General features: G+C 42.5%; 1 protein-coding gene across 1 annotated transcript in view; it reads right to left on the reverse strand.

Moving 5' to 3' along the window:
- Positions 1 to 12,909, reverse strand: part of GCNT4 (glucosaminyl (N-acetyl) transferase 4) — a 33,442-nt gene extending 20,533 nt beyond the window's left edge. The window contains exons 1-2 of the mRNA XM_075854877.1: positions 12,775 to 12,909; positions 7,899 to 7,972 (exon numbers count right to left, since the gene is read on the reverse strand). The gene's annotated coding sequence lies outside the window, so the exon portion shown is untranslated. The remainder of the gene's footprint in view (positions 1 to 7,898; positions 7,973 to 12,774) is intronic.
- Between the last annotated feature and the right edge of the window lie 358 nt (positions 12,910 to 13,267).

A 13,267-nucleotide genomic window follows, 5' to 3' on the forward strand; every position in this document is an offset into this window, starting at 1 on the left:
TTAGGCTCCTCACTATTTGGCAGTATGTCTTAATTTAACTTTATATGTTTTATTATGCATCCACACATCTCTTGACTGTGTAGGTGAATAATTGCTGAGTTACTGCCGGCTGCCTCCCTCACTTCTCTATAGCAATAGATCTTGGCCACGTTCCCTTTTCTAGCTCCACATAAACATCAGAGGTCTGCTATTTCTCCAAAGCAAATTAGAACATGAAACATTTTATTCCTGTGCTGCTGAGATTAGATTTACCAGAAAATAATTTCCTTCACATTAAAGATGCAGTGGTGTAATCACTTAGACTATTAACATCATTCCTTAAACTTGTCAATGCAATGACATTAACGAAATGCGGTTCCTAAAAACAGACATGTCAGGAGATCTGACAGGTCCCTTTTAAGGCAGCATGTCCAATGTGTTTTTCCAGCCCTCGAAAGTGTGTGTATGTGTGTAAATACTACAGGGATATATTAGATTCAAGTCAGATGCAGAATTTAGCTAGTTTATTGTATGTTTCTGTAGCGCCACCTATAGGTGATTAACCTTTAAGTCAATGTCCAACCCTTTATAGAGTATTGAGACATGACTGGTTAAAGGGGTTATCTGGGAACCAAAAATTGCATTGCAATAATATATTTATGTGAAGCTAAGTAACTTACTAATATACTTTAATTTAAAATTCTGTACTAAATGGTGCAGTTCAAACCTCGTGAATTGTTCCCGGAAGTGCTGGAGCTTTTCTACTTAAACAATGATTTTAAATTTTATTGAATGTTTGACATAAAAAATTGTCATAACAAATATTGATTCTTTTATACAAACATAGAATCGCATGTCCTGAGAATTTAGTGCAAAAATTGTTTACATATAATTATACAAACAATTCAGAGCTAGTTGTTAATGTAAAATATTATACAAGACAGTATGAATAATGAGTATTCTAATATGTCATATGATTTATCTGTTGATTTGGAGCATAGATACATTTTCAAAGAACATGCAGAATCTGTCATCTCTTGAGTGTAAATTAAACAAATCTACAATCTACAGTAAACTCCCAATTCCTATTCCTCAACAAATTTTGAGGAAGCTGCACAAACAAATGAACAATTTTATATGGGTAAATAAACACCCCCGCATTCCGTTTCACTCGCTATCCCAGCCTACAACATTATGTGGGGTGGGTCTCCCAGACCTAAGTTTATATCACAAAGCTATTCTATTAGATCAATTAAAAGATTGTTGGTCCTCTTCATCTTCAGCCTCAGTGAAATGTTGGGTTGACATAGAGAAATACGCAGGCCACTCAAATGACTTACATATGTCCCTATTACTAAGCACAATGAATTTAAATATTAAACATGACTTCCCACACACAATTCTTCCCATTACTGCTACATTCAAAATATGCAAGGAGTTATGCTGTTTTAAACCACCCCTAGATTCCCTACACCAATTAAAATTCCCAATGACCATACTTGAACACTTGGTTCCTAATGTGTCTTTCAAGACATGGACACACGCAGGAATAAGTACACTATCTGATCTAGAGGAAAACGGGGCCTTGAAAAGCTTTTTAAAGAGGCTCTGTCACCACATTATAAGTGGCCTATCTTGTACATGATGTGATCGGCGCTGTAATGTAGATTACAGCAGTTTTTATTTAGAAAAACTATCATTTTTGACGGAGTTATGACCTATTTTAGCTTTATGCTAATGAGTTTCTTAATGGACAACTGGGCGTATTTTACTTTTTGACCAAGTGGGCGTTGTGGAGAGAAGTGTATGACGCTGACCAATCAGTGACCAATCAGCATCATACACTTCTCTCCATTCATGTACTCAGCACATAGCAATATAGCTATATCGCTATGTGCAGCCACATAAACACACTATAACGTTACTGAAGTGTCCTTACAGTGAATATACATTACCTCCAGCCAGGACGTGATGTCTATTCAGAATCCTGACACTTCTGTAGCCTATGTGTGATATTTACAGCAAGGCAAGCGTAATCTCGCAAGATTACGATGTAACCTGTCATTTAAAATGAGATTACGCTTGCCTTGCTTTAAATATCACAGAGACGCTACAGAAGTATCAGGATTCTGAATAGACATCACGTCATGGCTGGAGGTAATGTATATGCACTGTCAGGACACTTGAGTAATGTTATAATGTGTTTATGTGGCTGCACATAGCGATATAGCTATATCGCTATGTGCTGTGTAAATGAATGGGGAGAAGTGTATGACGCTGATTGGTCAGCGTCATACACTTCTCTCCACAACACCCACTTGGTCAAAAAGTAAAACACGCCCAGTTGTCCATTAAGAAACTCATTTGCATAAAGCTAAAATAGGTCATAACTCTAAATAAAAAACACTGCTGTAATCTACATTACAGCGCTGATCACATTATGTACAAGATAGGCCACTTATAATGTGGTGACAGAGCCTTTTTAACTCTTCAATCAGTATATGGTTTACACAAATCAGAGTTCTTCAGGGTCTTACAAATCAGAACTTATTTACAGGTTAACCCACCTACACCAGTTTATATCCTTACCAGAGCTAATATTTTTCTAAATAAAAGGAACACAACTCAAAAAAGAATAAGTTGTTCTATAATATTCTCTTAGACTCCAACAATCTACAAATTAGACATGTGCTGGAGCTTTTCTAAAAATGATGACACTCCGACACAGCCCCACATGACTGAAGGCTTGTTTCATGTGCTGTTCGTGAACATAACCGCAAGGGGCGGTCACAATGCCTATTGCTTGAGTTCCGAGCAGTGCATCAACTAGCGCTTTGCTCGGGACTCCAGCCCTGCTCCTGACATCCGTATTTGATCAATTCAGGGGTTTCCTATTGCTGGAGTTCCCGAGCAAAGCATGAGCTGATGCTCTGCCTGGGGACTACAGCACTTCTGCCAACGTCACTGTCACTGTCCATGTATACAGATATGGAGGGAAAAAAATTGCGGACCAAAGTACAGCGCTGCTAACATAAATTTCAAGTCCAGACAGAGAGGTGATAAATGGGATTTATTGGGTTTAAAACAATAAAGGCAGTTTGAGGCTACGCGTTTCGACGCTGGACTAGCGTCTTCATCAGGCCAGGCCCATATATGGACAATGATGTCAGCAGCAGTACTGGAGTCCCCGAGCTGATGCTCTACCTGGGGACTTCAGCACATCTGCCCACGTCACTGTCCATATATGGACAATGACGTAGGCAGCAGTACTGGAGTTCCCGAGCAGAACATCAGCTGATGCTCTGCCCAGGGACTCCAGCCCTGCTTCCGACGCCACTGTCTATATATGGTCAGTGACTTCAGGGGTTTCCTATCGCTGGAGTGCTCGGGAACTCCAGTACTGCTGCCGACGTCATTATCCATATTTGGACAGTGACACTGAAGTGGGCACATGTGCTGGAGTCCCCAGGCAGAGCATCAACTGATGCTTTGCTCGGGGACTCCAGTATTGCTGCCGACGTCATTGACCTTATATGGAAAGTGACCGTGACGTTGACAGAAGTGCTGTATTCCCCAGGCAGAGCATCAGCTGATGCTCTGCCCGGGAACTCCAGCAGTGGCGTAACTACCGCGGTAGCAGCAGTAGCGGCTGCTACGGGGCCCGGGGCTTGAGGGGGCCCGGTGGCGCCGCTAGCAGCCGTTATGGCTACTACAGCGGTAGCGTCGCTACTGTGGGGCCCGCGACGCCGAGCCTTACACAGGCCATCTCATGCCTGTAGGTGACGCTAGCACCGGAGGGGGCCCCAGTGCTAGCGGCAGCCAAATACATGTATTAGCACTGAATGGCCGGGCATGTTCCGTGCCTGACCATCCAGTGCCTTACAATGACACCGATTGGCTAGCGGCGCGATGACATCATCGCGCCGCTTCCATGCTTGGAAGGTGCTGATTGGCGGGGCAAGTCATTCTGCCCCGCCAATCAGCGTCATTGGAGGACGCTCGTTCAACTCCTGCAGACATGCTCAGAAGAGAGCATGTCTGCATCGCCAGTGAACAGCGTGGGAACCGGAGAATGTGAGTATGTCAAGTTTTTGTTTTTTTCCCCTCATAAAAATGTGAATGGCATTATCTATAGTGGGGGGGGGGGGGTCATCTTTATGTGGGCTATTATATATAGGGAGTCTATATGTGGGGCAGTAGCTACAGGGGGGTCTATATGTGGGGCAGTAGCTACAGGGGGGGTCTATATGTGGGGGTGTGGGCCATTATATACAGGGGGCTCTATATGTGGGCCATTATATACAGGGGGGTCTATATGTGGGGGTGTGGGCCACTATATACAGGGGGCTCTATATGTGGGCCATTATATACAGGGGGCTCTATATGTGGGCCACTATATACAGGGGGGGTCCTTATGTGGGCCACTATATACAGGGGGGTCTATATGTGGGCCACTATATACAGGGGGGTCTATATGTGGGACACTATATACAGGGGGGTCCATATGTGGGCCACTATATACAGGGGGGGTCTATATGTGGGCCACTATATACAGGGGGGTCTATATGTGGGACACTATATACATTGGGGGTCCATATGTGGGCCACTATATACAGGGGGGTCTATATGTGGGCCACTATATACAGGGGGGTCTATATGTGGGACACTATATACAGGGGTGGGTTACCTGTGGGGCACTAGCAACAGGGTGGCTATATGTAGTGCACAGTCTACAGGGGTGGGCTATATGTGGGACACTATATACAGGGGGAGCTATATGTGAGACACTATATACAGAGGTGGGCTATACGTGGAGCACTAACTATAGGGGAAGCTATATGTAGGGCAGCACGGTGGCTCAGTGGTTAGCACTATTGCCTTGCAGCTCTGGAGTCCATATGTGGGCACTATCTACAGGGGCTTCTATGTAGGTCACTATCTACAGGGGGCACTATCTACAGGGGGCATGTTGTGTGTTTGTGACAGTTATATTTAGATGTGTTGAGAATTTTAACTTCGTTTTATAGGTGCAGAAATGTTTTAAAAGTGAGAAGCTGAAGACATCTAAACGGAAAACTGCAGAAATGGGTCATGGCCGGGAGAAATCCATCATAGATGTCTGAACCGGAGGGAGAAGAAAAGAACTAGAATCTGAGACGTCACCGGTGAGTCACTTAATGTAAATGTTTATTCTGCCTCTAATCAGTAATGTAGTCACTGTATGATCTGCAGCGAGATGATGGTGATAGGATTTTTTTTGTGAAACCGCATCTCCCAGCATATCCTTACCATTGTTCCGGCCATGCTGGGAGCTGTAGTTTTACGCCGTACAAACTTATACGCAGTGGCGTAACTACCGCTATAGCAGCCGTAGCGACTTCTACAGGGCCTGCAGCATGAGGGGGCCCGTGCCACCCGCCGGCACGGCCCCCTCCCATGGCCGCAGGCTCCGCTAGCAGCCGCTATGGCTGCTACAGCGCGACGCCACTGAAGGGGTTGTTCCTACATAAGACATGTATCCCCTATCCACAGGATAGGGGATACATGTGTGATCGCTGGCAGCGATGAGGAGAACGGGGGACCGAAAGTCCCCCCTAAGTTCTCCATGACAAACCTCGGACTTCCGGGGTCTGTGTCGGCAGCTCCGTAGAAATGAATGGAGCGCCGGTCGCGCTTGTGCGCATGCGTGACCAGCGCTCCTTTCATTTTTATTGAACTGCGCAGACGCCGGAAGTCCGAGGTTAGTCATGGAGAACTTCGGGGGACTTTCGGTCCCCCGTTCTCCTTATCGCTGCCAGTGATCACACATGTATCCCCTATCCTGTGGATAGGGGATGCATGTCTTTTGTAGGACAAACTATAGGACGTTTTTTTTTTGGGGGGGGGGCTATATAGCGTTATCTACAGGGGGGGCTGTATGGCGTTATCTACAGGGGGGCTGTATGGCGTTATCTACAGAGGGAGTCTGTATGGCGTTATCTACAGGGGGGCTGTATGGCGTTATCTGCAGGGGCTGTGTATGGTGCTATCTATAGGGGGGCGCTGTGTGGTGGAATCTATAGGGAGGCACTATCTACAAGGGGGGGGGGGTTGTGTGATACCCAGCAGAGGGGGGGCCCCAGTCAAAAGTTTGCTATGGGGCCCAGTCTTTCCTAGTTACGCCCCTGAACTCCAGTGATAGGTAACCTCTGAATTGACCAAATATGGACGACGGGAGCAGGGCTGGAGTCCCAAGCAAAGCCCTAGCTGATGCTCTGATCGGGACTCAAGCAATAGGCTATGTGACAGCCCCTTGCGGTTATGTTCACGAACAGCACATGAAGCAAGCCATCAGCAAGCCTGGCCACGTGGGGCAGTGTCGGAGCGTCATCATTTTTAGAAAAGCTCCAGCACTTCCGGGAACAATTCACGAGATTTGAACTGCACCATTTAGTACAGAATTTTAAATTAAAGTATATTAGTAAGTTACTTCGTTTCACATAAATATATTATTGCAATGCAATTTTTGGTCCCCGGATAACCCCTTTAATAGCCAATCCAGAGATACCCATCTGTAGACAGCGCTGCTTCAGAGTTGCTGCTCCTCATCAGTACAGAATATAGTTATTGTTGTCAGCATGAAACTTTAGTCTCCATTATCACTGAGGGCAGCGTAAAGAAGTGACAAACATGCTGATTTTTTTTGTTGTGGTTTTTTTTTAAATAAAAATGTCTATCAGTGTGTTTGGTGCAACATTCTACTTTTTAGTAAAAATTATTTTTACTTTTTGAGATATAACTGCTTTGTCTCCTACATACAGAGCAGCTGTGTCTAGCGCTAAAACCTGAATCCGTCAGGTCCGCAGCAATGACTGGTTCAGTGACAGCCGATCCAGCAGCATACACCTCTTATCGATCAGATCTAAGTTATGAACTTAGATGTGATCGGTAATAGCTCGATCCTGGGTGTCAGAGACACGCAGGACTTGCCAACACTGAACCACTCAGTGCCGCTGACCTGATGGATAAAGGATTCAGTGGCAGATATATAGGATACAAAGCAGCTGTATCTCAAAAAGTAAAAATAATTTTTAATAAAAATTTATTAGAAAGTTGCGCCAAAAACACTAATAGACATTTTTATTTAAAAAAAAAAAGCTATTTCAAAGGTGTACATAGCTTTTATACCAACTAACAGCACAACTGATGCCATATATAAATTGTAGCGTGAGTTTGCAAATAATCTGCTTTAGGTTCCATGAGAATGTGTAGTACGGAGCTGTACAAGCTTCATTTGCTGCTGTACTGACTTTGTCAGGTGGCCTATGTATAGAGATGTACATACGGAATACAATGAAGCATGCCACGTATGAAATCAGGGGTATGGTAGAGACCCCCTGCACCTCTCTGGGAGCCTTAGGGCACATTCAGACGTGGCAGAGTTTCTGTTGAATTCCGCTGCGGACAGTCCGCAGTGAAATTCTACAGCAGCTGTTTTTTACATTTGTTTCTATACATTTTTAGGAAACTTAGTTCAGAAGTTGCAGAAAATAACTGTGCGGAAATGAGGCTGCGGTGCAGAATCTTTCCTCCGCAGCAGGCTCATTACATTGCGGAGAAGAAGCAGAATTTCACTGCAAATTTCAGCCTTTGTAATGCAAAAACTGAAATCTGTGGAAAGGCCGCTGTGATAGCTGCAACGTCTGAATTACCTGTCAAATACGAAAATGTTGCTGCAAATTCGTTGCGTAATTGCCCTGAATCTGCACCATTTGCAACAGAAAATATCAGCCATGTCTGAAGATGGCCTTATCACTCTCCGCACAAAACAGAGCCATAATACGGCCATGTGCATGAGGCCTTAGTTTCTAACTGGTATAGGATGCAAAAATATATACTTGCACTTATAAAATAAAATGTGTGCATTGCTGCATACTCACTCAGATGCTTAGATACTATAGATCGTCGTTAGGAAGGCAGAAGAATAATCTTTTTGGTGAATACATGGCAGGATCTAAAACACAAAGATGCATTTAAACATTCAATAATGCAACTTTCTAACAACTCCCAGCTGGAACTTCTCTGCAGTTCACATTGAGCTGGTGACTTCATTAATATTATCTAGTAAGTAGTGCATACCATTAGACGATCACTGACAAGTCAGGCATAACTTTTACTTCTGAGCCCCTCCTCCCACCTCTTTATCTGTAAGGGCCTGTTCACATTAGTGTTGGCAATCCGTTCGGCTTTCCATTTATCTGTTAATTCAGAGGAACAGATGAACGGAAAGACAAACTAAAAGTATCGTTTCAGTTTGCAATACCATTCATTTCAATGGTATTTTTTTTTATTTCAGCTTTGAAATCAATGGTATTGCAAACTGATTTATTTTTTTAAGGTAAGTGGTCACTTCTGCTTTCTGTTCACTTGAAAAGAAGACTAAGGCATCATGCACACGACCGTAGCCAATCGTAGCAAATCGCGGGCCATGCACATGGCCGCGGCCATTATTTTCAATGAGCCCGGACCGCAGAAGACGGCCGTAATAAGACATGTCCGTTCTTTCTGCGGTGCGGGCTCCCGGGTCATGCACGGACCGTAAAAACTACGGTCGTGTGCATGGCCCCATAGAAATGAATGGGGCCACAATTCTCCCGTGGATTTTCGGGGGAATTGCGGCCGCAAAAGCACGTTCGTGTGCATGGGATCTAAACAAGCATGTGCACCACTGAGAAGCAGCCGACTATAAAGCAGGTAGAACTTCCTGTTACCACTTCTCCACGTGCAGCTACATGTACTCGAATGGTGGTCACCCAGATAAGATAATGTGCAGTCGCTAGGCAATCTGAAAATACAGCTTTGATTTATTTACATAAAAAATATCAACAACTGGCTTTTATGCATAGACATAAAAGTAAATGGCAACCAATGAGTGCACACAGAATTAATTACTTCGCCCTTTTGCACACACCGTGTATGCCGCCCGAGTGCCATCCATGATCCGTGGAAAGATAGGACACGTTCTATCTTCCCATAGATCGGAGAGTCGGGTCTGTTTTCACGGACCCGATTAACCCACTGAAGAGAATGGGTCAGTGGAAACTATCGGATGTCGTGGAAAACGGCAATCGGTCGTGTGCAGGAGGGCTTAGTCTCTGTTCACAATATGGTTTTTCCCTTTCCTCCTTTCCAGTATTTTTGATAGCAAGAAGCATGCACCCTACAGCACTATCCTTTCTGTCAAAAATACCAAAATGTCGACAAAAACCGGACGGACCTCATTATATATATATTATTAATCAATGAGATCCATCCGGATTTATTGGGATCAGTTTGAAAATGGATGTGTCATAGCTGTCAAAGCTCGGTTATGAACAGAAGCCATAACACGAGTGTGAACAAAGCATTAAATGGTAGCATTCTCAGTATTACAAACATCAAAGCAAAGGTATACCTACAAAGAAATCTGACAAGTAGAATATAATGAATTATCCCTTATAATAATTTTATTACAAAAGTGTTCTATATGGACTATATGTGAAACCTATAACCTAGTACCTAGAGAAGAACTACGAATACTGGAATCGGGCAAGTATTTATTTTATTAAAAGTAGTATTTAGTAGAGTAAGTGCCTGAAATGCACATGCCAACAAACATCATTTAAATCCATTAGGAAATATACCATGCTTGCCACAGACACAACCTGTTATTACGCGCTACTCTCTGTGTAAATAGGCATTAGAGTGCACTAGACAGCAGGTATATACCATGACAAGGCAGCATTAGGAGAAAGACATAGTCAAGAAAAATGCTTTGGGTTTTGTGAAGATCATTTCTATGAGCGAATATATATGCCATGATGTATAACAGGCCACATCAGCTGGTGAAAGGCTCTATTTTATTCTGCTCTCTCAACCTAAGCCTCCTGGCAGGGGAGAAATCTCTGCTATTCCAAAACTCTGCAGGGTTTTTTCATAAGTGAAATACTTTATAGTAGTAAAGTGTTTTTCATTTCTAAGGACTATTAACCCCCTCTTTGCTCCTGAAATCTTAGCTGTTCTATTATTCCTATTGATACCTAGGAATATTCCTAATACTTGGCCAATAAAAAAAATAAAATTACAAAATGGCTCTTGAAGTCGTCTAACAGAATTCAAAAAGTCTACAGTATTTTGTTTATGCCTGACTTAGGCATCATTCACACTACCGTATGATGGCTCCGTACAACCTCCAAGATGTACAGAGCTGTAATTTGGCACGCATGGATTTCTATAGGGCCTAATTAAATGACTTTTACATACAGAGATTTTTTCTGCAACAGAAACAAAATAGTGCCAGATGCCGTAATATTGGGCTATTCTGCCCTAGAAGCTTTATGGCTCTATACTTGTGTGCATGAGTGCTTAGCCATGAAGCATTTTTGCCAGGTGTCCTAAACAGCTTCTTCGCCGCCGCTGCTTATTAAGAGGGTGATTTGGCTAACATGGATATATTAAGGAATTGCTGTAATTACGTTTCCCAAATACATGTGAAGATTTCCTTTGATGAATGAGTTTTTGTCTCAATAATAAGTAGACCCGGTGGTGACTGTTTCAAAGCTGGGGTACAGGATCAGAAGATACACAGCACAGTACATTATGGCTAATGATTGGAGCCTCATGGATTTAAATGGTCCTAAACTTTAGGATAGGCCATCATTGTATGATCCGTGGGGGTCCTACCCATGGGAACCCTGAGGATTAGTGAGCACTGTGTCCCCTTCATTGTGTACACAGACACATCTCATTGGAACTACTACTAAGTCCCATTCAAGTGAATGGGACTGAGCTCCAATACCAGGAATAGACCCACTTGTATCTATGGGGCTGTGTCTATGTAAGCAATGAAGGGGACGTGGTGCTCATTGAAGCAACACGTCCCCTTCATTCTGCTGATCTGGGTTTGGACCCCCACCAATCAAACATTGATGGTCTATCCTAACAGCTGCCATCAGTGTATTACCCTGAAAAACCCCTTTATGTCTTGGAAAACCATTTTTTTTAATGTTTTAGTCCTGTTAAACTCCTATAACAATCTATTTGCAACAATAACAACACTAATAGCAGGGGGCATATAAACCCACAGTATGTTCCACAGATATAAATGAATATGGTTAATACAACAATAATAATAGTAATATTTCTTCCTACAACACTTATTCTTACTATACTGTTAACATTTGGGCTATGACTGCTTATCTGAAGTTCATGAATCGGGGAGGGGGTTTACTTAGGTCAGGACCATAGACATTGGTTACATCTCTTGGATACTATAGACAACAGTGGAAGCAACAGTGTAATAAAAAAAAAAAAATCTAAAGTATGTAAGTATTTCTTCACACCTAACTGCACTCTTTATGTTGCCACAAGCCATGAAAACTTTCAAAGAGTTTGAGCACAGTCACAAATGCGCAGGATGCTGGGTCTTCTGCTGTGGTTTTCTGTTACAGCACTAACGAAAAGAAGTTGCTCACTTTTACTGTTTATTTCATGTGATGGTTTTGAAACCGGTACAGAAATAGTGGAAACTCGTTCCATCGTCACTCGCCCCTAACATTACTTTGAGTAAGAGCAACAGGACAAAGAAACTAAACAGAGACGATACTGATGTAATACGTTCACAGAGGCACATGGTCCCATCATGACATGTGACAGTTTGTACTATGACATTCTGCTCTACATAAAGTCAAACAGTGTAGCTCCTCACAGGGGTCAGTGCTCAGAAAAGATTCTAAATCCGGAATATCTACGGTTATTGCTGCCAAACTGCGCTGCATTATTAATAACAGACCCATAATAGAAGCGTATGGAGAATAACTTAACACAAATACAGCATGAATATACAGCATTCTACTGACCCCATCCCATGAATGTCTACAATAATATTAACTCCAACTTATGAGTATATAATATTCTAGTAACCCCTTCCTATAACAGTATGGAAATATATTAACCCCAACACATAAGTATACAGCATTCTTTTAACCGGTACATCCTTGCATAAAGCATTCTATTTATAAGCATACAGCATTCTGATCCCTGACATTATACTACCACAACAAAAGTAGAAATAAAAGAGTAAATATCATTTATGTAACCGCAAGTTACGATTACACACTATTCTATCAATGGCAATATTCTATTAACTCCAGCCCGTGAGAAGACAGAATTATATAAACCCTAAAATCGATGCATCCCAAGCCTGTGAGGAGGAAGCATTCTAGATCGACATTCTAATACTTCAAAATGTTGAGTATATGGCATTCTATCAACCTAAACTCATGACTATACAACTTTTTATTAACTCAAGTCAAGAATATACTGTATTCTGCTCATCCAAACACACAAGTGTACACAATTCTTTTAACCCTATTTAGGAGTGCACAGATTTCTATTAATCCTATATCTTTAATATGATATCCCTCACCGAAACATGCAAGCAACTCAACGCATGACTATACCGCATTGTATAAACATACAATATTCTATTAACACCTTCCCATGAGATTATAATATTCTATGATCCCCAGCTGATGAGTATATAGCACACTATTAACGCCGATACCAAAGCATCATACAAAAGTATACAACTTTCCATTAACCCCAATACATGAGTATGAAGCATTCTATAATCTGTAGAAGAATCCAATATTTTAGGCTGCTCCCTTAGCGAACATGATAGAGCATCACAGGGGTATGGTGCACAGTGCCACCCAGTAAGCGAGCAGTGTCCCAGTTTGAGACTGCAGCAAAAGTAACAGGAATATTTTAACTTACCAAAATGCAGCACAGACGGTCTGAGACTGGTAGCTGCTGAGAGCCCCTTGGCTACTACTATTACTGTCTGTGGCAAAGGAATAGATTGCAGGCTTGTTTTGCTACCAGTCTGCACTGTCTGTATATGACAGGACAGGAAGGAGTCTGTCAGAGGTGTATGAGAAGGGGTTGGGTGGCGTGAAAAAGAAATGGAAAGACTCCTCCTCTAGCAGCACAAGGAAGTGAACTGCCTACCAAAATGTTACTGCACACAAAAAAATGACATCTGTGCTCGGGCGGCTGTGCACTGAGCTGATAACAAGTGCTCACCTCCTTATGTCTTCCTCTGTGCGCTTGACTTTAGAAGTCAAGAATCCTGCATTTTATTACATATTACTCATTATTTATATAGAAGACACTTTGGAGGCATGCAGAAAACACAGAGCAAACTACAAGAAAATGGAGAGAATGAGCTGTCCTGCTAGATTTTAAAACATGGATATAGTGGCGAATA

This window comes from Rhinoderma darwinii, chromosome 1 (genome assembly GCF_050947455.1).
Source record: "Rhinoderma darwinii isolate aRhiDar2 chromosome 1, aRhiDar2.hap1, whole genome shotgun sequence".
In the NCBI taxonomy this organism is placed as follows: domain Eukaryota; kingdom Metazoa; phylum Chordata; class Amphibia; order Anura; family Rhinodermatidae; genus Rhinoderma; species Rhinoderma darwinii.